This window comes from Dermochelys coriacea, chromosome 2 (assembly GCF_009764565.3).
Source record: "Dermochelys coriacea isolate rDerCor1 chromosome 2, rDerCor1.pri.v4, whole genome shotgun sequence".
NCBI lineage: Eukaryota > Metazoa > Chordata > Testudines > Dermochelyidae > Dermochelys > Dermochelys coriacea.
Window position 1 is genome coordinate 65,586,390 of NC_050069.1, and position 23,683 is coordinate 65,610,072.

Below are 23,683 nucleotides of genomic sequence, written 5' to 3' on the forward strand. Positions count from 1 at the left end.
GTCTTTGGATGCTACCATGAGAAATAAAATAACATTGCAATTTGCCTTAAACTCCTCAAGATCAGCTTTTCATTCGCTACTGCAATGGAGAAGGATTGAGACTCCAGAACAAATAACGTGTGTAATGTTTCCTCAAAAGTTAATGAAACCAGAAAAGCCTTGCCTGTCATTTGTTTGCTAAAATATCAAATATTTCAGAAAAAATGTAATATGCTAGTTTTGTATTTTTAAATGTCAGTGTTCAATAGCAAATGTCATCTTTTCAGTAAGGAACAAGAGCTTTGCAATATCAATGAAACTACAGAGAACTTCTGGATACGAATTTGATCCACCTGTGGTTCATTCTTCATACAGATAGAGATTTTTGTTAGGAAAAGTAAAGGTAGTTTTAGCCAGGGCTTTTGTCAGCCACCTCATGAACTTTGACCTCCACCCTAATACACAAAGACAGATTTTGAAATGAAAGAGCCCCTTTTATGGCACAAAGACATCTCATCTCAAACACTTGTAGGCATTGAACCTGTTGTTTCTTTATCTCCCATGCTTTTGCAACAACCAGCATTGCACTGCACACAGTGGACTTTTAAGACTTAGTGACATTGGCTTAATTTATACAACCCCTGAGATGTTATTCTACACTTTTCCAGCATTCCCCAGTTTTGACTGTATCTCATCTTCAAACTTGCAGTCTTCCATAACCCACCTGTCAATGTACCTGAACTGGTAAGGCTGGTTTAGTTTCACTTAATTAATCTCTATGTCCAGTTTCCCTGTGGCACTTCTACTGACCCACGTGACCTCAATCATGCTCATTTTCGTTCCATGACAATTTAGCTGGTCATATCACTGGTTTACTATCTCTAAGTGTCCTTTTGAGGATGCCCTTATTGCTATGTCAGCTGCAGATAACAGCTTCTCACAGTTTCCCAGTGGGATCCTCCTGCTGACACAGTCCATCAATATGATAAACAGGAGCAGACTTTGGGCTGTCCCCGGGTGCGGTCCAGCTTTCGCTTCAAAAAGACTTCTTGTTCCAAAAACCACATTCAGATAGATCACTGTTGTAGGTGATCTAAATAGGGCATTCCCATAGTTATTAAATCTTTCATATTTCCTCAGCATTGGTGTGAGCATCCTTTGGTCCACTTTATTGTATGCTTTTTCCAGGTCTCTAAAAGCCTCTAACCTATCCTGCTGGTGTTCTAGCTGCTTCTCTATCCCTTGCCATATTATAAACATGGCATCTGTGGTTCCTCATCCTTTCCTATAGCTGAACTGGTCTTGTTTGAGGAGGGGTTCCACCATTCTTCTTATCCTAGCATCCAGGATACTTCCAGTATCATCATCCTATGCAACAATAGCTTTATCCCTTGATAGTTTCCACATTCATGGATGCTTCCCTTCTTATGAATTGGAACCAAGTTAGGTTCCTGAAGGACAGGTGTAAGTCTACTATCCATATGGCCTTAACCACTCTGATCATCCATTTTATGCCTCTCTTGCCCAAGACTTTCACCAGGTCCCCTGTCATTTCATCAGGTCCCATTCTTCATTTCCTGGAGCATTTATTTCTCTAACCAAAAAGTAATACATTCAATTCTGTGATTGTTAGTATTGTATTTTTGGATTGTGTTTGGTAGTGATTTGTAAAGTTGCTTGCTCATGCTTTATAAATAAATGCAATAAAAAAATACCAATTACACAATGGCCTCTGATTTGTTGTAATTACTTATATTTACTAGGCTCCAAGTGTTAAGAGAAGACTCCTTCTTATACCTGGAAGCATACAAGCTCTCTAATTTGTAGATCATAAGGATGGAATGTATCAATGGTCCAGACACCTGAGAAGAATATTTTTAGTTTTAATGTTGTTAATAGTTGTTATATTTTCTAATGTTCTTGTCAATTTGTTTATTTTAAAAAGTAATTGATAAGGAAGGGATGTGCTACACATTAATTAATCCTACTGATGGTAAACCATGAAAAGTAAAGGAGGTTTGTGTCTATGTCACTGCAAGCAGCATTGCTGCAGGATTGCAAGGGTCTGGAAAATTGCTGTTCATCTATTGTACCAGCCTTAAAACCAAATTCTACTCTCAGGAAGAAAAATGTGCCCAAGACAAATTTAATCAGATCTCAGTGCATCACAGAGGTTTGGAATGTTTTCAAAGGCCTTACCTCTTAATTTCCACAGATCTCTCTTTACAGGTGAGACTACTGGAAGCCTACAGATCTGCACTTCTGCCAAAAACATTCAGTGTTTAACCCATACTGATGGCTGTGTACAGGTTTCTCCGTACATATTTTTGTTCCTTCAGCATTCCTGTTCTTGCTTTCAAAAACAAAGAACTAGACTGTTGGATTTTCCATTACTTGAAATAACTGACCATATTACCCTCTGGAAACAGTATTTTCTAAAGTGCATAATTACGGATGTTTTGAAACCCCAGGAACCCAACCTCTTATCCACTCTACTAGGAGTCAGCACATTTAGGACTGAATCTTCAGCTGTGATGGAGCAGAGCCCAGCATAACTAAGACAAAAGCAAAGTGACTCTAAACCACTTTCCTGACTCACTTACTCCCCAAATCTGGGGAGTGGTTAGGGCCAAACCTTTCCACACAACAAGTTAAAGCAGCCTGGAGCTGCTGTAACTTACATTGGGTTGTAATGGCTCAAGTGGCACAAAGAGACTTTAGCAAGGATCTGGCCTCTAATTTCTGGTCCCACTCTTATGCTGACTTCCTGTGTGATGTGTGACAAGTCACTGAGCCTCACTTTACAGGAGGCACTAAATACCTGCATGCCTCCATTATGCCTACTTAGAACCATACTTCCCCTCTACTTCAGCCTCATCTCCTTTACATATGAGCTCTCTCATTCAAACCAACCTCCTTTCCCCCCTTAAATGGTTATGCTTCACCCTCCAACTGTGAAGTCTTGTGCACTCTAGTGAACACACACTTACTGGTTTATGTCCCAACAGAAAGAAATCAAAGTCTCCAAGCTTCACTAGAGAAAATTCTTAAAGGTACAGCAAGTGCAGTGCCAGAACCTTCAACAGAAACCAGTTTAGAGCAAGTTCATTTTGTTACCAAAAAAGCAGCTGTATTTATTTGTAGAAAAAGAAAAGACAGTTAACTATGCAAAAACCCAAATGCTTTGATCAAAGGCACAGACACTTCCTACTTTTCTAGGCCAGAGATTTGTTTATAGCTGATCTCTCCTACCCACTGTACCCTCTGACTTCTCAAGAAAGCAAACCTTGTATTTAAAACCCTGCTCCTTTCAGGTCACTTTCTGCCAGTGACTTGTCAGTCTGTCAATCATCCCAACTCCTACCACCCCTTTCATATTTATATAGAAAAAGCAGTCCCAGCCCGTATCCATTCCTGGTATAGGTTAGGAGTTTACTCTCCCCACTTTTAAGATCACATGAGGACCTATCCCGCAGTGAACTGGTGATAGCCTTTTCTCTGGTGATAGGCTACCACTTGTCTGCCTTTCTTCTCACAAGAAGCGAACCACAGCACTGTATAGTAAACTCAGTAAGTACAGAGAGAAACACTTAAAGTAGTTAATAGACAGTATGCCACAGATCTAGGGTGACCATATTTCCCAAAGAGAAAATGGGACACCTGCAGCCAGTTGCCCGATTCCCCCTTTCCCTCCCCCCCCCCCGTGAGACTGTTGCCCGTGGCTAGAACCCTGCAAGGGAGGAGGGGGGCCTCAGGAGGCTGTCTGCCAGTCGCTGGAATCCTGCGGTCCCCCCACCCCCATGCTGGAACACTGCCTCCCCTCCCCAGCTCTGCCTCCTCACTGCGGCCGGGGTGGGGAGGGCTGGTATCTCTGCTCACCCCCCAACACATTCCTCCACTCTGCACCCCACTTTTTTGACAAAAGTGAGCATTTGTCCCATTTGAACTTGCCAACTGATCAAGTCATCAAGAGCAAACAGAACAAATGCCTCCTTTTGGAGGGGGGAGGGGAGTCAGGACAGCTGGGACAGAGCTTAAAAAAGGGACTGTCCTGGTCAAAACAGGACATATGGTCACCCTACACAGATCTATGGATTTCATGGAGGGTAATATTCAGTGAGAATGTGGGGATGGAGAGGAACCACAAGGGTGGGTCATGGTAAAATGAATACTGGTGAAAATGGTGGATGGTGGGATTAAAATGAATTAAGGTCTCTTTATGTAAAACAGGTTTCTGTACAGATTGTCAATTTAAAATGGACAGACACCTTAACTGGACTGTCCAGACAATCCTTGTACTGTTTAAGACAGGTCAGTGTGTCAGTTTATTATTAATTACTGTTTTCATTGTTTGTATTTAAGTAGTGCCTCCAGCCAGGTTCAGGGCACATTGTACTAGGTGCTGCACAGATATATAGCAAAAGATAATCCCTACCTCAAAGAGCACACAACCTTAAAGACAAAACACAAGACAAATGGGTGGAGAGTTGAATGGGAGGACAGGACAGGGTAATAGTAAATCATGTACATTTTGCATAGACCAACTGGGTGCACAATACATTGGTATAATAAGATGATCAATAACAGTAATCTCTGCTCATCACCTGCTTAGCTGTTATCACATGGCAGTGTTCTGTAGGCATCATGGGAGAAGTGACCCTGTAAGCGGATCTGAAAGGGATAAAAAAAACGGTTACTTACTTTCTCGTAACTGTTGTTCTTCGAGATGTATTGTTCACGTCCATTCCACATTAGGTGTGCACACGCTGCATGCATGAGCATCGGAAACTTTTTCCCTTAGTGGCTCCTGTCGGGCCGGCAGGGCCTCTCAGTGGCGCCACTGCGCCGTGCATATATACCCCCGCCGGCCCGACCCCCTCCAGTTCCTTCTTGCCGGCAACTCCGAAAGAGGGGTAGGAGGGTGGGTGGTGGAATGAATGTGAACAATACATCTTGAAGAACAACAGTTACAAGAAAGTAAGTAACCGGTTTTTTTTATCCCTTTCTTCTGTTTTTTCTTCTTCGAGTGCTTGTTCATGTCCATTCCACATTAGGTGAATCACAAGCTTACCTCTGGAGGAGGGTAGGAGTCACGGAATAACTGCTCAGAGGACCACTCTGCCAACCACCGCGTCCTCTCTGGCCTGCTGGTTGACCATGTAGTGGGTCGTGAAGGTGTGCACCGAGGACCAGGTGGCTGCTCTGCAGATCTCCTGGATTGGAACTTGTGCCAGGAATGCCGTGGAAGTCACTTGCACCCTGATCGAGTGGGCCGTGACTGCCAGAGCCGGAACACCTGCGAGCTCATAGCACGCCCAGATGCAGCTTGTAATCCAAGACAAAATCTGCTGCGCCGACACCGGGAGGCCTTTCATCCTCTTGGCTACAGCCACAAACAGCTGCGTGGATTCATGAAAGGGCTTGATGCGCTCCAAATAGCACGTCAGTGCTCGACGCACATCCAGGGTGTGCAAGCTGCAGTGACTCGGGTCTGTATGGGGTTTTGGGAAGAACACCGGCAGACAAATGTCCTGGCCCAAATGGAATTGGGAGACCACCTTATGGAGGAACTTGGGGTGCAGCTGGACCTGCACCTTGTCCTTGTGAAATACTGCATACGGTGGCTCAGAGATGAGGGCCCTCAGTTCGGACACCCTTCTGGCCGAGGTAATGGCAACCAGAAATGCCACCTTCCAGGAAAGGTGGAGGAGGGAACAGGAAACAAGGGGCTTGAAAGGGAGTCCCAGGAGTTTTGAGAGGACCAGATTAAGGTTCCATGGAGGGACTGGTGGGCGGGAGTATGGGAACACCCTCTCCAACCCTTTAAGGAACCGTCCCACCATTGGGTGAGAAAACACCGAGCCCCCCGAGAACCCCAGATGGAAGGTGGAGATGGCCGCCAGGTGCACTCTGAGTGAGGATGGGGCTAGCCCTTGCTGCTTGAGGCGCAGAAGATACTCCAGGATGGCCTGCACCGGAGCCTGGCATGGCCGCACCTGTCAGGGTTCATACCAACACGAGAACCTTTTCCACTTGGCCATATAGGCCACTGTGGTAGAGGGCTTCCTACTGCCAAGCAGAATCTGCTGCACTGGAAGGGAGCACTGGCTCTCCAGGGCGGTTAGCCACAGAGCCTCCATGCCGTCAGGTGCAGTGACTGTAGGTCACGGTGGAGAAGCCGCCTGCCGTCCTGTGTAATGAGGTCCCAGTGTACGGGCAGGACTACTGGGGCCGCCACTGACAGCTCTAGGAGCAATGTGTACCAGTGCTGGCAGGCCCAGGCTGGGGCAATGAGGATCACCACACACCTTGAGTAGGACCTTGTGCACCAAGGGGAGCGGGGGGAAGGCATACATTAAGCCCCCTCTCCACGGGATCGCAAACGCGTCTGCGAGCGAGCTTGGGCTGCGGCCCTGGAACGAGCGGAAACGTGGGCACTGGGCGTTGGCCCTGGTGGCAAACAGGTCTACCCGGGGAAACCCCCACCTGCGGAAGAGCGAAAGCACGATGAGCGTCCACTCGTGCATGCGGTACAACCTGCTGAGGGTGTCTGCCAGCTCGTTTCGTATCCCCGGGAGATAGGATGCCTCGAGGTGAATTGCATGGGCTATGCAAAGGTCCCAGAGGAGGAGAGCCTCGCGACAGAGTGGCGAGGAACGAGCCCCTCCCTGTTTGTTTATATAAAACATGGTAGTAATGTTGTCTGTCAGAGCTCTCATGCTGTGACCACTCAGAGTGGTGTGAAAGGTCTGGCAGGCGAGACGAACTGCCCTGAGCTCCTTCACATTGGTATGGGAGCGACCGCTCTGCTCCGGACCACAACCCCTGTGTCATGAGTTCCCCCAGGTGAGCCCCCCATCTGAGGTCTGACGCGTCCATCACTAGCGTCAGGTCCGGTTGTGGGGAGGCAAAGGGGATGCCTTCTCAAACCACAGGCTGTGACTGCCACCACAGCAGGGAGTCCAGCACGTCCCTTGGGACCGTCACTACCAAGTCCAGGGGGTCTCTGCATGGGTGGTACACCTGAGCGAGCCATGCCTGCAGAGTCCTGAGCCTCAGTCTGGCATGCCTGACCACGTGTATGTATGCTGCCATTTGGCCCAGCAGCCGCAGGCAGCACCTGGCCGTTGTCGTTGGAAACTGGAGCAGGGAGGCCACCACTTGCTGGATAGCCCAGAATTGGGATACCAGAAGGCTTGCCCTGGCCTGCACCGCATCCAGGACTACCCTTATGAATTCCACTCTCTGCGTGGGTACGAGCATGGACTTGGGGACATTGACCAGGAGCTCCAGCTCGCGGAACAATCTCAGGGCCACCTCCACATGGCCCCGTACTTCTGCCTCCCATCGGCCCGCCAGGAGACAGTCGTCAACGTACGGGTACACCCGGATTCTCTGCCTCCGTAAGAAGGCTGCCATCACCACCATGCACTTCATGAACACCCTTGGGGCCGCGGCTAGACCAAACGGGAGAACCGCAAATTGGTTATGTTCTCGGCCAGCGGTGAAGCATAGGAACCACTGATGTGCTGGGTAGATGGGGATAGGAAAGTACTTGTCCTTCATGTCGAGGGTGGCATACCAGTCCCCCGGATCCAGGGGAGGAAAGATGGTGCCCAGAGAGACCATGCGGAACTGGGCCTTGATCAGGAATTTGTTAAGCCTGCGCAGGTTTAGGATGGGGTGAAGGCCCCTTTGGCCTTGGGGATGAGGAAGTACCGGGAGTAGAACCCCTTTCCCCTTAGGCTGTGTGGCACCACCTGTTCCGCCCCCGCCTCTACCAGCGAGCAGACTTCCTTTTCTAGGAGATGCTTATGAGAGGGGTCCCTGAAGAGGGATGGGGAAGGCGGGTGTGAGGGGGGGAGGGAGGTGAACTGCAGCAAGTACCCGTTCCACACCATGCATAAGACCCAACAGTCTGACGTAATGGTGGACCACGCATGGGAGAAACAGGACAGGTGGTTCAGGAAACAAAGGGATGGAGCTGGTGACTGGTCTGGTATGCTGTCCTCGAGCACACCTTCAAAAGCCTGGCTTAGTGCCCAGCTGGGTTTGTGCTGGCCTTGGTTCTGGCCCAGCGCATTATTGTTATTGTTGTTGCGCCGTCGCCTGTTATCCCTGCCTCGCCTACAGTAAAGCTTATGCCTATGGCGAGGCTGTTACTGGCGTTGAGGGGGAAGCTGCGGCTTAAAGAGCTTCCTCTGGGTCGCCGCGGTGTGCATACCCAGTGACTTGAGCGTAGCGTAGTCCTTGAGGCTATGCAGCCTCGTGTCTGTCTGGTCTAAGAAGAGCATGGACCCTTCAAAGGGGAGGTCTTGGAGTGTATTCTGGACCTCGGGTGGCAGGCCTGACTCCTAGAGTCATGCCGAGAGCCTCATAACCACCCCGACGTGATTGTTCTAGCCACCGCATCTGCCGAATCCAGGGAGGCCTGGAGAGAGGCCTTGGCTACTGCCTTGCCCTCATCCACCAGGGCCATGAACTCCTGTTGGGAACCTTCCAGGAGGTTGTCCTTAAACTTCCCCACCGCCACCCAGGAGTTGAAATTGTGCCTGTTGAGGATGGCCTGCTGGTTCACAATCCTCAACTGAAGGCCCCTAGATGAGTACACCTTTCTACCAAAAAGATCCAGGTATTTCGCCTCTTTGGCCTAAGAGGCCGGGGCCTGCTGCCCATGGCGCTCCCTTTCGTTTACCACTGAAACCACTAGGGAGCCTGGACTCGGGTGGCAGAACAGAAACTCATAGCCCTTACATGGGGCAGAGTATTTATGCTCCACTCCTTTAGCCTTTGGAGCGCTGGAGGCGGGGGTCTGCCATATAGTTTTATAGTTGGACTGAATGGTCTTAATCAGCGGGAGCGCTATTCTGGATGGACCCTCGAGGCTCAAAATGTCCACCATGGGGTCCTCCTGTTCAACCGTCTCCTCGGCCTGCAACCCCAAGTTTTGGGCGACCTTATGCAGCAATTCCTGATGGGCTCTACGGTCTATCGGTGGAGGGCCGGACACCTCTATACCCGCCACTGCCTCATCGGGGGAAAGATGAGGAGGTTAGCTGCTGCTTGACCCCCTCTGGTTGATCCTCCTGCTCCCCATCTCCAGTGGGAGGGGCCTCCGGCTCAGGCCGGGGCGGGAGTCCATGGGACGGCACCGGGCTCGGTGCCAGTCTCTCCCGTCTATGCTCGGGGGATGCTGGAGGTCTGGATATTGTTGCCTCTGAGTAACTTGCTGCACTGAGTAACGTTGCTGCACTGAGTAACTTGCCCTGGATGGGGCCCCTTGGTGTTCCTGATAGATCCAGGAGGTCTAGAAGGGCCAATGGCCTGGCAGCCCCCATTGGGGTTGCCAGCTCCCCTGAGGGTCTCTGCTGTCCAGGGCCCGGTGCGGGTAGCTATAGTGGCCGGAGTCGGCGCCGGACTGCGGCAACGCCGATCATGAATGCAATGGCAGTGCCCATGATCTGCGCCAGTTGGAGAACGAGCGGCTCCTGGCTGAGCGGGAGCAGGAGCAGACCGGTATCCCTGGGACCAGTGCCGGCGTTCCCTGGACTGTCTGCGAGAGTCCTCTGGCAAGGGCCATCTCAACTCCTCCCGGTGCTGGTCTCTGGGTGGTGCCGGAGAGTGGCGTGTCCTTTCCTGTGCTTCTTCGCGCCGACCCGCTGCCAGTGCCGCAACCTCCTTCTGGGCTGCTGGCAAGTGTCAGTCTGCGGAGTCGGAGCTCGACCGGGACCAACTCTGGGAGCGGTGCCGGGATGGTGTCCTCGAGAGCCAGCTTACCCCTCGACGGCGCCCAAGGCATGGGTGCCAGAGGGTTCTCCCCATATGGGAGGGGGCTCGCCGCTGACAGCTTAATGAGGTCCACTGAAGCCTCAAAGGTACCAGGCGTAGCGGGCTGATCCGTTATGCCCTCTAGCCCATCGTCCGCATTGAGCTCACTTAGGTCTGGGCTTGGTGGGGCTTGTGCTGCTGGGATCGCCAGTGTCAGCGCCAGCACCGCGGCCTTCCTGCTCTTATTGGCGCTTGGAGCCTTGGGAGGTGCCGGCCTCCTGTGTGGGGAATGACTGCGCCTTCCTTTAGGTTGCGCCGGGGGCCGCACCGGGGAGGATGAGCAGTGCTGGGGCCTAGCCTGGTGCTCCAGGGCTGACAGTTTATGGTGCTTAGCCGGTGCCAGGTCTCTCAACGGCTCCGGGGCACTACGCACCAAGGAAGCCTGAACCGGTGTCGGGCGCTCCAGGCCCAGCAGCTGCAATGCAGCCTCCATCAACCACTGCTTTAGGCAAAAGTCTCTTTCTTTCCTTGTCCTTGGCTTAAACGCCTTGCAAATCCTACACCATTCAGTTTGATGTCCGTCCCCCAGGCAACGTAGACACGAGTCGTAGGGATCACTAACTGGCATAGGTTTGCGAAACGTGGTGCAAGCCTTGAAGCCGTCGGCCTGCAGCATGCCCCATGGCCTGGGGCAGGTGCTGGAAGCCTCCAAGCTTCCAGTCACTCCAATGACTTAAGTGTCCACAATCTGATAACAGCTACTTTAAAGGCTAAGGGACTGCTCTTCTACGAGAGAGAGAGAGAGAGAGAGAGAGAGAGAGAGAGAGAGAGAGATTGTTCCAATGCCACCACGGACAGTAAGAAGGAACGGGAGAGGGTCGGGCCGGCGGGGGTATATATGCACAGCGCAGTGGTGCCACTAGGGAGCCCCTCCGGCCTGACAGGAGCCGCTAAGGAAAAAAGTTTCTGACACTTGTGCACGCAGTGTGCGCACACCTAATGTGGAATGGACATGAACAAGCACTCAAAGAAGAAGTAGTGGTGTTTACAGATGTTAACCAGCATTCCCCTCAATCCCTCACACACAAAAGGCAATGTGATTGCAACTGAATAAAAAGGCTTAATTTGTCAGTACTCTTTGAAATTCAGCATGCAAATGTCATTGACTTCCTGCTGAGGAAGCTACAAAAATATCCTCCTTCCTTTCCCTAAGAATTTTGGGGAAATAAAATTACGAGATTCAAATCCCAATTGTATGCTGTCAAGGTTCCTTCCCCACTCTGAACGCTAGGGTACAGATGTGGGGACCTGCATGAAAACCTCCTAAACTTACTTTTACCAACTTAGCTTAAAACTTCCCCAAACTATTTTACCTTTTGGCCTTGGACTTTCGCTTTCACCACCAAACGTCTAACCGGGTTTTTTATTAGGAAAGAGCTGTTTGGAAACGTCTTCCCCCCCCAAATCCTCACCAAAACATTGCACCCCCCTTCCTTGGGAAGGTTTGGTAAAAAACCTCACCAATTTACATCAGTGACCACAGACCCAAACCCTTGGATCTTAAGAACAATGAAAAAGCATTCAGTTTCTTAAAAGAAGAATTTTAATAGAAGAAAAAGTAAAAAGAATCATCTCTGTAAAATCAGGATGGTAAATACCTTATAGGGTAATTAGATTCAAAACATAGAGAATCCCTCTAGGCAAAATCTTAAGTTACAAAAAGACACAAAAACAGGAATATCCATTCCATTCAGCACAGCTTATTTTCTCAGACATTTAAATAAATCATAATCTAACGCATATCTAGCTAGATTACTTACTAAATTCTAAGACTCCATTCCTGTTCTGTCCAGGGCAAAAGCCTCACCCACACAGACCCAGACCCTTTGTTTCTCCCCCCCCCCCCAGCTTTGAAAGTATCTTTTCTCCTCATTGGTCATTTTGGTCAGGTGCCAGCGAGGTTAACCTAGCTTCTTAACCTTTACAGGTGAAAGGGCTTTTCCTCTGGCCAGGAGGGATTTTAAAGGTGTTTACCCTTCCCTTTATATTTATGACACGCCCCCCAAATCACAGATAGGGTGAAACGCTGGCTGGGATTTCTTCCTGGACCTCTAGGAAAAAAAGAGTTAATAAGACACATGCACCTCTAAATATACTACCAAGTATATAAAGACTAACAATATTTTCAACATCTCAAGGACGATTTTAACCAGTTGATTCTAGGAAACTTTCATGGGAGAGTGCATCAGCCACTTTGTTAGAAGAACCTGAGATGTGTTGTACGACAAAATCAAAATCTTGGAGAGCTAAACTCCACCAAATAAGTTTTTTGTTTTTTCCCGTGGCAGTATGAAGCCACTGTAGCGCAGCATGGTCTGTTTGCAGGTGGAAATGCCATCCCCAATCATCCCCAATCATATGGGCGAAGCTTTTCCAGAGCGTAACATTCTTTTTCAGTGACTGACCAGTTGCTTTCCCTCTCAGACAGCTTCTTGCTGAGAAACACTACAGGGTGGAATTCTTGATCCAGTCCTTCCTGCATTAAAACTGCTCCCACACCAAGTGTGGACACATCGGTGGTTAATAGGAACGGTTTGTCAAAGTCTGGGGCCCTTAGTACAGGGTCAGACATGAGTGTCGCTTTAAGCTGGTTAAAGGCCTTCTGACACTCTTCAGTCCACTGAACGGCATTTGGCTGTTTCTTTTTAGTTAGGTCTGTCAGTGGGGCGGCGATTTGGCTGTATTGCGGTACAAATAGTCTGTAATAACCGGCCAAGCCTAAGTAGGATTGAACCTGTTTCTTTGGCCTTGGGACAGGCCACTTTTGGATAGCATCCACTTTGGCCTGTAGGGGGTTGATAGTTCCTTGACCCACCTGGTGTCCAAGGTAACTCACTCTGTTTACGCCTATTTCACACTTCTTAGCCTTAATAGTTAGTCCTGCCTCCCTTATGCGCTCGAAGACTTTTTGTAGGTGTTCCAGGTGTTCTGCCCAGGAATCCGAAAATATGGCCACATCGTTAAGGTAAGCGATTGCATATTCTCCTAATCCCGCTAGGACACCATCTACTAGTCTTTGGAAGGTGGCGGGTGCATTCCACAGTCCGAAAGGGAGTACATTAAATTCATACAGCCCGACATGTGTGGTGAAGGCTGACCTTTCCTTGGCAGATTCATCTAGCGGTACCTGCCAGTACACCTTGATTAAGTCCAAGGTAGAGATGAACTGGGCCCATCCCAGGTTCTCTAATAGTTCATCTGTGCGTGGCATTGGATAGTTGACTGGGTTACAGCATTTAGTTTATGGTAGTCCACGCAAAAACGTATCTCTCCATCTGGTTTGGGAACTAGAACCACTGGAGATGCCCATGCACTGCCAGAGGGGCGGATTACACCCCTCTGTAACATATCTTGGATCTCCCGTTCTATAGCCGTTTTAGCTTGAGGAGACGCCCGGTGAGGTTGGATTTTAATTGGGTGAGCATTACCTGTGTCAATGGAGTGGTATGCCCGTTCAGTCAGTCCTGGGGTGACTGAGAACGTTGACGCGTAGCTAGTGCACAGCTCCTTGATCTGCTGTCGCTACATACGCCTGAGGGTCATGGAGAGGTTCACCTCTTCCATGCCACCAGCACTTTTCCCTGCATAGTAGACACCTTCAGGCCACTCAGCGTCATCTCCTCCCTGGGCTGTAAACTGACAAACCTTTAATTCTCTGGAATAAAAGGGCTTTAGAGAATTAATATGGTATACCTTAGCCTTTTGTTTGGAGGTGGGGAATGCTATGAGATAATTAACAGCTCTCAGGCGCTCCTGGATTGTGAATGGCCCTTCCCATGACGCTTCCATTTTATGGGCCTGGAGCGCCTTTAAGACCATGACCTGGTCTCCTATTTTAAAGGAACGCTCTCTGGTATGTTTATCATACCAGGCTTTTTGCGCTTTTTGAGCATCCTGTAGGTTTTCTTTAGCAAGGGCTAGAGAAGTTCAGAGGGTGTTTTGTAGGTTGTTTACAAAGTCCAGAATGTTAGCTCCTGGAGAAGGTGCAAATCCCTCCCATTGCTGCTTCACCAACTGTAATGGCCCCTTAACCTCGCGGCCATATATAAGTTCAAATGGTGAAAACCCTAAACTAGGATGTGCTACAACTCTGTAGGCAAAGAGCAACTGCCGCAACACTAGGTCCCAATCATTGGAGTGCTCATTTATGAATTTATGTATCATGGCCCCCAAAGTTCCATTAAACTTCTCCACCATGCCATTTGTTTGATGGTGGTAAAGAGTGGCAACCAAGTGATTTACCCCATGAGCTTCCTAAAGGCTTTCCATAGTTCCTGACAGGAAATTAGTTCCTGCATCTGTGAGGATGTCGGAGGGCCAACCTACTTTGGCAAAAATGTCTGCTAGTGACTGGCATACACTTTCAGCCCTGGTGTTGCTTAGAGCTACTCCTTCTGGCCATCGCGTGGCAAAATCCATGAAAGTCAGTATGTACTGCTTTCCTCTGGGTGTCTTTTTCGGAAAAGGACCCAGAATATCCACAACTATTCACTGAAATGGAACTTCAATGATGAGGAGTGGCTGGAGAGGGGCTTTGACCAGGTCTTGGGGTTTTCCCACTTTTTGGCATACCTCACAAGACCGGACATAGGTAGAAACATCTTTGCCCATTCCCTCCCAGTGGAATGACCTCCCCAACCGGTCTTTGGTCCTGTTCACCCCAGCATGGCCACTAGGATGATCGTGGGCTAAGCTCAAGAGCTTGAACCGGTACTTAGTTGGAACTACCAATTGTCTCTGAGGATGCCAGTCTTCCTGATGTCCACCAGAAAGAGTTTCCTTGTATAAAAGTCCTCTTTCTACAACAAATCTGGATCGATTAGAAGAGCTGAGAGGCGGTGGGTTGCTCTGTGCTGCAGTCCAAGGTGTCTGGAGGCTTTCATCTACTTCCTGTTCGGTCTGGAACTGTTCCCTTGATGCTGGAGACATCAGTTCCTCATTGGATTGTGGACCTATGCTTGGTCCCTCTGCAAGTGATGTAGGGGATGGGGCTGTTTCCGTTGACTGTGAACCGCTCTGCGCTGGTGCGCTATGTTGGGGTTCAGGCTCCAGCTGAGCCTCTTGTGTAGGGTTATTGGTTGCTGCTGGTTCAGGTTCAGTGGGGCCCTCTGGGGTTGGGGTTGCAAGTACTGGATTCAGTGCTGGCAATGGGTCTGGTGCTGGTTGTTCCGCCGGTTCCGGTTCTGGGACTGGCTCTGTCTGGGTGTCTGGGACTCGATCCACTACTGCTGTTGCAGATATTGGCTTGGCGTCCGGGTCCATCACCTCTGATCGGGTCCTGGTAGAAGTTTCTGGAACAGAGCTAGGCATGACGGCTTGTTTAGCCTGGCTGCGGGTGACCATTCCCACCTTCTTGGCTCGCTTCACATGATTGGCCAAGTCTTCCCCAACAGCATGGGGATGGGATAATCATCATAGACTGCAAAAGTCCACATTCCTGACCAGCCCTTGTACTGGACAGGCAACTTGGCTGTAGGCAAATTGAAAGAGTTTGACTTGAAGGGTTGAATCATCACTTGGATCTCTGGGTTGATTAAATTGGGGTCCACTAAGGAAGCATGGATAGCTGACACTTGTGCTCCGGTGTCCCTCCACGTGGTAACCTTTTTCCCATCCACACTCACAGTTTCCCTCCGCTCCAAGGGTATCTGGGAGGTAGGGCCTGAAGACCTCTGGGGTGATTCCGGTGCAATGAACTGTAATCTGTTGGGGTTCTTGGGGCAGTTGGCCTTTACATGCCCCGGCTCGTTACATTTAAAACATCGTCCAGCTGACGGGTCACTGGGGCAAGGTGGATTCCTGGAGAATGGTGTGGTGGGACGATAAGGTGTCTGGAGGGTTCCTTGGGGGGTAATTGGGGCCTTGGGCGGCCCCCGGTAATAGGGGGTGGTCTGAGGTTGTCCCTTCTGGTATCCGCTCCAACTGCGACCAGTTTTTTTCTTTTCTGCTACCTCCACCCATTTGGCTCCAATCTCCCCCACCTCGATTACAGTTCTGGGCTTCCCATCTAGGATGTATCTTTCTATTTCCTCAGGAACACCCTCTAAGAACTGCTCCATTTGCTTTAGGAAGTGCAAATCTTCTGGAGTTTAACACTTGCTCCTGATATCCAGGCATCCCAATGTTTCACAATGTGGTAGGCATGTTGGATAAATGACACATCCGGTTTCCACCTTAAGGCTCTGAATCACCGACGGGAATGCTCAGGGGTTAGCCCCATTCTGACTCTCGCCTTGGTTTTAAACAGTTCATACTGGTTCATGTGTTCCTTAGGCATTTCAGCCGCCACCTCAGCTAAGGGTCCACTGAGCTGCGGTCTCAGCTCTAGCATGTATTGGTCTGTAGAGATGCTGTACCCAAGGCAGGCCTTTTCAAAGTTTTCTGAGAAGGCCTCGGTATCATCGCCTGCTTTGTAGGTGGGGAATTTTCTGGCATGGGAAGTGGTACCTGGAGAAGGATTGCTAGGGTTTATTGGTATATTCTGCTGAGCCTTTGCCTTCTCCATCTCCAGTGCATGCTTCCTCTCTTTTTCTTTCTCCTCCTCCACATGCTTCCTCTCTTTTTCCTTCTCCTCCAGTTCTTTGGCCCTTGCCTCCATTGCTCTCCTGTGGGCAGCCTCTTGTTTTTTTTCTGTCTCCATAGCTCTCCTGTGAGCAGCCTCTTCATTTTTTTCTGCCTCCATAGCTCTCCTGTGAGCAGCCTCTCAGTGTTGTTCTGCCTCTTTCACTGCCTCCATTTCTTTGTTCTTTGACTCCATTTCTCTCCTGTGGGCAGCTTCTAGGGCTTTTTCTGCCCCTTTCGCTGCCTCCAGTCTGGCTAACTCCAATTTGTGTTGTGTCTTGGTTTCTATCATCTTTACCTCTCTCTGTTTTTAACTAACTTTATACCTGAGAGTTAGAAATAAAACAAACAAACAAACAAAAAACTTGGCTTGTAAAATTTTGCTGTGCTGTAATATGATACCTATATTCTCTGATAATGATTGTGAGCCCACAGAAAAATTAAAAAAACAACAACAAAAAAACGGAACAAAAAACCAACAACCCTAACACTTTTGTCTCCAGGCAAATAGGTAGAAAACCCCTCTAGTTGCTCTTAGGTTAAAAAAAAAATCTTCTTCAGGTCTGTGAAGACTGGTGAATTTCCCTGCAGGAGGTTAACTACCCTGCCTTTAGGTAGAGAAAACTCCAGCTCACAAAAGACAATTCCCTTTTGTCTCTGCTCTGTCCCCAAAGCAGAAAAAAAGAAACTAACTGCTTTCAGCCAAAACCCTGCTTTTCAGCAGCCCAAAGGGAAAAAAAATATTTCCTTTTTAAGATCTATGCTCCTTGTTCAAAAAATCAAAAACCTAAGAAACCCCAAAAACTAATACCTTTGTCTCCAGGCAAATAGGCAGAAAACCCCTCTAGTTGCTCTTAGGTAAAAACAACTTCAGGTCTGTGAAGAATTGTGAATTTCCCTGCAGGAGGTTAATTACCCTGCCTCTTGGTAGAGAAAACTCTGGCCTCAAAGCAGAGAAAAAACTAACTGCTTTCAGCCAAAACCCTGCTTTTCAGTAGCCCAAAGGAAAAAAAATCCTTTTCAAATCTGTGCTACTGGTTCAAAAAATCTCAAATTGATCTCAAAATGATTTCAAGTTAATCCCACCGCTCTGCCACCATGTCAAGGTTCCTTCCCCACTCTGAAGTCCAGGGTACAGATGTGGGGACCTGCATGAAAACCTCCTAAGCTTACTTTTATTAGCTTAAGTTAAAACTTCCCCAAGGTACAAACTCTTTTACCTTTTGGCCTTGGACTTTCGCTTTCACCACCAAACGTCTAACCGGGTTTTTTATTAGGAAAGAGCTGTTTGGAAACGTCTTCCCCCCCCAAATCCTCACCAAAACATTGCACCCCCCTTCCTTGGGAAGGTTCGGTAAAAAACCTCACCAATTTACATCAGTGACCACAGACCCAAGCCCTTGGATCTTAAGAACAATGAAAAGGCATTCAGTTTCTTAAAAGAAGAATTTTAATAGAAGAAAAAGTAAAAAGAATCACCTCTGTAAAATCAGGATGGTAAATACCTTATAGGGTAATTAGATTCAAAACATAGAGAATCCCTCTAGGCAAAATCTTAAATTACAAAAAGACACAAAAACAGGAATATCCATTCCATTCAGCACAGCTTATTTTCTCAGCCATTTAAAGAAATCATAATCTAACACATATCTAGCTAGATTATTTACTAAGTACTAAGACTCCATTCCTGTTCTGTACCCGGCAAAAGCCTCACCCAGACAGACCCAGACCCTTTGTTTCTCCCCTGCCCTCCAGCTTTGAAAGTATCTTGTCTCCTCATTGGTCATTTTGATCAGGTGCCAGCGAGGTTAACCTAGCTTCTTAACCCTTTGCAGGTGAAAGGGCTTTTCCTCTGGCCAGGAGGGATTTTAAAGGTGTTTACCCTTCCCTTTATATTTATGACATATGTGCTCTGAGAAAACATGAAAATTAAGGGCCAGATTCTGCCAGGCTTATACGTGAACCCCAGTTAGGCTCTTTGAGGGTCTACTTGCCATGCCAAACAGGGTTGGCATAAAAGTGCCCCTCTGCATCTAGTGATGAGGAGAAATAAAAAGGATCTTGGGGTGTGGTCATAGTTACTAAAAGATTCAGCAAGAGATCCTGCAGAAGAGAAATGTACAAAATATTGGCCCATAAATTGATAGGTGCCAGTTTGGAGAAAAATACTTTTTTTAAATAAAAATAATGGTCAACATGATTAAATTTATTAAAATTATATCTTTGTTTTCAGATCATTACATTAAAAATGTATCTTCAGTACATTTTAGTAATGTAGTGTGACAAAGCTCTGTCCTTGCGTCCGTGGGTTTCCTGGCTGATTTCGCTAGCCTCAGAGGCTCACTGTGACCCTCCACGTAACCCTTCTTTCTCTAGAGACAAGGGTCACAGTCTACTGAGCCATTTTCATCATAAGCCAGTGAGGGAGATGAGGAGAAGTTATCCTTCCTTGCCCAGTCTCTGTTGTCTCCCAGTCTCTGTGATTAAGCAGGGGCAAAGGTTGGGGGGGGGAGCCCGGGCCCACCCTTTACTCCGGGCTCCAGCCCAGGGACCCTAATAGTATCTGCTATGGTAGCTGACCTTTTAGAAACATGACGTACAATTCCCTGGGCTACTTCCCCCACAGCAGCCCTCACTTCCTCAAGCTCCACTTCACCCTTACCTCAGGGCCTCCTTCCTTGTGCCTGATATGGTGTGTACTACTCAGCCTCTCCAACAGCACAACTTCTTCCCACAGCTCCTGACAACCACTCCCACCTGACTAACTGGGAGACTTTTAACTAGTTTCAGCCAGCCCCTGATTGGCTTCAGGTGTCCCAATCAACCTAGCCTTCTCCCTGCCTTCTGGAAAGTCCTTAATTGGCCCCAGGTGTCTTAATTGACTTGGAACAGCTTCCATTTCACTTATCCTGGTACCAGGGATGTGTTTAGCCTGGAGCGAATCTCTCTCTCTCCCTCCCACTGCTCTCCCATAGCCTTCTAGCTTGGAGGGAGGTGGGAAGCTGCTACTCCTACTACTGGGCTCTAAGCTCTCCCTGCTGCTCCAGCTGCTCCCCTGGCTGGGCCAGACAACCCCCATTCTCTGCTACTTGGCAGCTGGACCCCCCACTCTTGGGTGCTGCTACTGCTGCAACTGCAGCCCTGGGGTGGGGAGGGGGCTGCTAGCCCACTCCCCAGAGAGGAGGAGTGAGGGACCCCAGCCACTGCTGTTGTGGATACCACCACCACTCCCGGTTGGACCGCATTTATTTATCACGCTTTAATCTTTCACGAGCCCACTCCTCCAGCATCCGGCCGGCCCCATTTTCTGACCATCACATAGCCACTGTGACAGCCTCCCTCTGCGCGGAGAGGCCGGGGCCAGCCTATTGGCATTTTAACAACAGCTTGCTGGAGGATGCGGGCTTCGTGGCGTCCTTCCGGGAGTTCTGGCTGGCCTGGCGAGGGCAGCGGCGTGCCTTTCCCTCGGCACGGCGGTGGTGGGACTTAGGGAAGGTGCGCACCCGGCTCTTCTGCCGTGACTACACCCGGGGCGCCAGCCGACGGAGGGATGCAGTGATAGAGCAGTTGGAACGGGAGGTCTTAGAGCTGGAGAGGCGTCTGGCCGCCAGCCCCGAGGATCCACACCTCTGCGGAGCGTGCCGGGAGAAGCGGGAGGAGCTCCGGACCCTCAAGGACCATCGGGCCCGGGGTGCCTTTGTTCGATCCCGCATCCGTCTCCTTTGGATTGCGGCTCCCGCTTCTTCTACGCCCTGGAAAAAAAGAGGGGGGCTAAGAAACATATCATCTGCCTACTGGCACCCCCCTCACGGATCCGGTGGAGATGTGCGAGAGGGCGAGAGCCTTCTACGCAAGCCTATTCCCCCCGGATCCAACCGATCCTAACGCTTGCAGAGTGCTTTGGGAGGAGCTCCCAACGGTCAGCGTGGGCGACCGAGACCGGCTAGAGCTGCCTCTCACTCTGGCTGAGTTCTCGGAAGCCCTCCATCGCATGCCCACCAATAAATCTCCGGGCATGGATGGGCTGACCGTGGAGTTCTACCGCGTGTTCTGGGACGTCCTGGGCCCAGACCTAGTCACCATCTGGGCCGAGGCTTTGCAGAGCGGGGTCCTCCCTCTTTCGTGCAGGCGAGCCGTGCTCGCCTTATTGCCGAAGAAGGGGGACCTCCGCGATTTACAAAATTGGCGTCCCGTCTCGCTCCTCAGCACGGACTACAAAATCGTGGCAAAAGCCATCTCCCTGAGGCTAGGGTCCGTGCTGGCGGATGTGGTCCACCCAGACCAGACCTACACCGTCCCGGGCCGCAGCATCTTCGACAACCTATATCTGGTCCGGGACCTATTGGAACTTGGATGTAGGGATGGTCTGTCGTTCGCCCTCCTGTCCTTAGATCAGGAGAAGGCGTTCGACAGGGTGGATCACGGGTATCTCCTGAGCACTCTGCAGGCGTTTGGATTCAGACCCAGGTTTGTGAATTTTCTCCGGGTGCTGTACGCCTCTGCAGAGTGTCTGGTCAGGCTCAACTGGACCCTGACCGAACCGGTCAGCTTCGGGCGAGGAGTACGGCAGGGGTGTCCCCTCTCGGGCCAGCTGTACGCTCTGGCGATCGAGCCCTTCCTCTGTCTCCTCCGAAGAAGGTTGACAGGGTTGGTGCTGAGGTAGCCGGAGCTGCGGCTGGTCCTGTCGGCGTACGCTAATGACGTGCTCCTCGTGGTCCAGGACCTGGGCGAGTTGGTGCGGGTGGAGGCTTGCCAGGCCATCTATTCAGCAGCCTCCGCCGCGCGGGTCAACTGGGTCAAGAGCTCTGGCTTGGTGGTAGGGGACTGGCGGCAGGCGAGATCCCTCCCACCCGCGCTTCAGGCCATCCGGTGGAGCACGGGTCCGCTGCTCTATCTGGGCGTTTACCTTTCTGCCACGCATCCCTCTCTGCCGGAGAACTGGCAGAATTTAGAGGGCGGGGTGATAGAGCGGCTCCGGAAATGGACAGGACTACTCCGGTGCCTCTCCCTTCCAGGGAGAGCTCTAGTGCTTAATCAACTAGTCCTGTCCATGCTCTGGTACCGGCTCAACACCCTGGTCCCGGCCCCGGCTTTCCTGACCAACATCCGGACATCGATTCTGGAGTTCTTTTGGTCAGGACTGCACTGGATCCCTGCAGGGGTTCTCCATCTACCTGTGGAGGAGGGAGGGCAGGGCCTAAAATGTCTGCTCACTCAGGTCCATGTCTTCCGCCTCCAGACCCTGCAGAGGCTCCTTTATAGTGCAGGTAGTCCGGAGTGGAGCATACTGGCGCATGCCATCCTGCGCCGCTTCCGACGGCTCCGATACGACCGGCAGCTCCTTTATCTCCATCCGAGAGGTCTTCTGCGAGACCTCTCCGGGCTGCCAGTCTTCTACCAGGACCTCCTCCGGACCTGGAAACTCTTTACAACGACCAGGTCCGTGGCGGCCACCGAGGGGGAAGATCTCCTCGCGGAGCCCCTGCTACACAACCCCCAGCTCCGTGTGCAGGTGGCGGAGTCCCGCTTGGTACGCCAGAGTTTGGTCCTGGCAGAGGTCACAAGAGTCGGAGACCTCCTGGACTATGACCGGGGAGACTGGCTGGATCCCCTAACCTTCGCTCAGCGCATGGGGCTTTCCAGACCTTGTACTCCCGGCGCATACTTCAGGAGGTGAAGGCCGCTTTGCCGCCCGCTGCTCGGGTTTATCTCGACCGGGTCCTGCACGAGGGCATGCCCCGCTCACCCGCTACCCCAGGCCCGCCGGATCTTTTAATTGGACCCCTGCCCCGTGGACCCAACCGACCCCTTCACCCCTTCACTAGAAGCCGGCTGCATGAGATGCAGCCGGTCTGTTTTCAAACCGCGCCAAGAAAATATCTCTACACGCTCGTGCTCCACACCCTTCACGCCCGCACCCTCGTGTCCCGCCCTGATACAAAATGGCGGGACCTCCTGCCACCTTTGGAGGGTGAGGAGCCCCGGTGGGCCAGCCTATATTCCACCTTAGTCCCAAGGCCCACCGGGGATGTCAGTTGGCGGCTCCTTCACGGAGCCGTGAGCACGGGCGTGTACTTGGCATGGTTCACTTCAATCCCAGACACCTGCCCCTTTTGCGGCGTGAGGGATACCCTGGCACATATATACCTGGAGTGTGCCAGGCTGCAGCCCCTATTCCGGCTCCTCACCAATATCTTATTACGTTTTTGGCTGCACTTCTCCCTTCACCTTCTCATTTATGCACTCCCTATCCGTGGCCCCACAAAGTCACGGGATCTCCTGGTCAACCTCCTCCTGGCCCTAGCTAAAATGGCCATCTACAAAACCAGAGTGAGGAGGCTGGCCGATGGAGTCTCCTGTGACTGTAGGGCCTATTTCCGATCCTCGGTCCGTTCACGTATCCGGGCAGAGTTCCTCTGGGCGGCGTCCTCTGACTCCCTTGACGCCTTTGAGGAGCAGTGGGCGCTGTCCGGGGTTCTCTGCTCGGTGTCCCCGTCCGGTTCCCTTCGTTTGACCCTTTGACCGCACTCCTGTCCCTGTTATTTTATTAGTTGTCCCCCGGACTTTTTTGGGTATCTAGGTCCTGTGGATCCCCCTTTTAGGCTCAGGGGGATCCTTTAGCAGTGGACGGGCTTCGCCCGCCCACTTCCCGGATCCCAATAAGACTGCTCTCCCATAGCCTTCTAGCTTGGAGGAAGGTGGGAAGCTGCTACTCCTGCTGCTGCTAGGCCTTAAGCTCTCCCTGCTGCTCCAGCTGCTTCCCTGGCTGGGCCAGACACCCCCCACCCTGTTCTCTGCTACCTGGGTGCTGGACCCCCCATTCTTGGGTGCTGCTACTGCTCCAACTGCAGCCCTGGGGTGGGGAGGGGGCTGCTAGCCCACTCCCCAGAGAGAAGGAGTGAGGGACCCCAGCCACTGCTGCTGTTGTGGATACCACCACCACCACCTGAGAGGGGTCCATTCTGCCTGCCTGGATCACCACCTGGAGTTCCTGGAGCTGCTGCTGCTGCTGCAGAGGCCGCTGCCTGGAGCTGCTGAAGCCCGAGGAGGAGAAGAAGAGGATCATCTGCCAGTGGGGCAGCACCTAGAGACTATGCAGACCACCGTGGAGGGGGTCCTAAGACTGAGTAATTTTCAAACTGTGCTCTTGTGGTGGGGGTTTTGACTGTGTTTGTAGGGACACAGGGGGTGTGGCGTGGAGCTGCCCCCCGATCCATCTGTGTGTCCCCCCCAACCCCCACCACTATTACCACCACCGCTGCCCCCTCCACCACCCCCACTGGCTCTATACCATCTACCTCAGCTCCTGCCTCTG

General features: G+C 50.8%; 1 long non-coding RNA gene across 2 annotated transcripts in view; it reads right to left on the minus strand.

Annotated features, from left to right (window-relative positions):
- Positions 1–3,093: 3,093 nt before the first annotated feature.
- LOC122458677 overlaps positions 3,094–23,683 on the minus strand; it is a 36,320-nt gene continuing 15,730 nt past the window's right edge. For both annotated transcript variants that reach the window (XR_006278818.1, XR_006278819.1), the window contains exon 3: positions 3,094–4,650. This is a non-coding gene — a long non-coding RNA (uncharacterized LOC122458677). The remainder of the gene's footprint in view (positions 4,651–23,683) is intronic.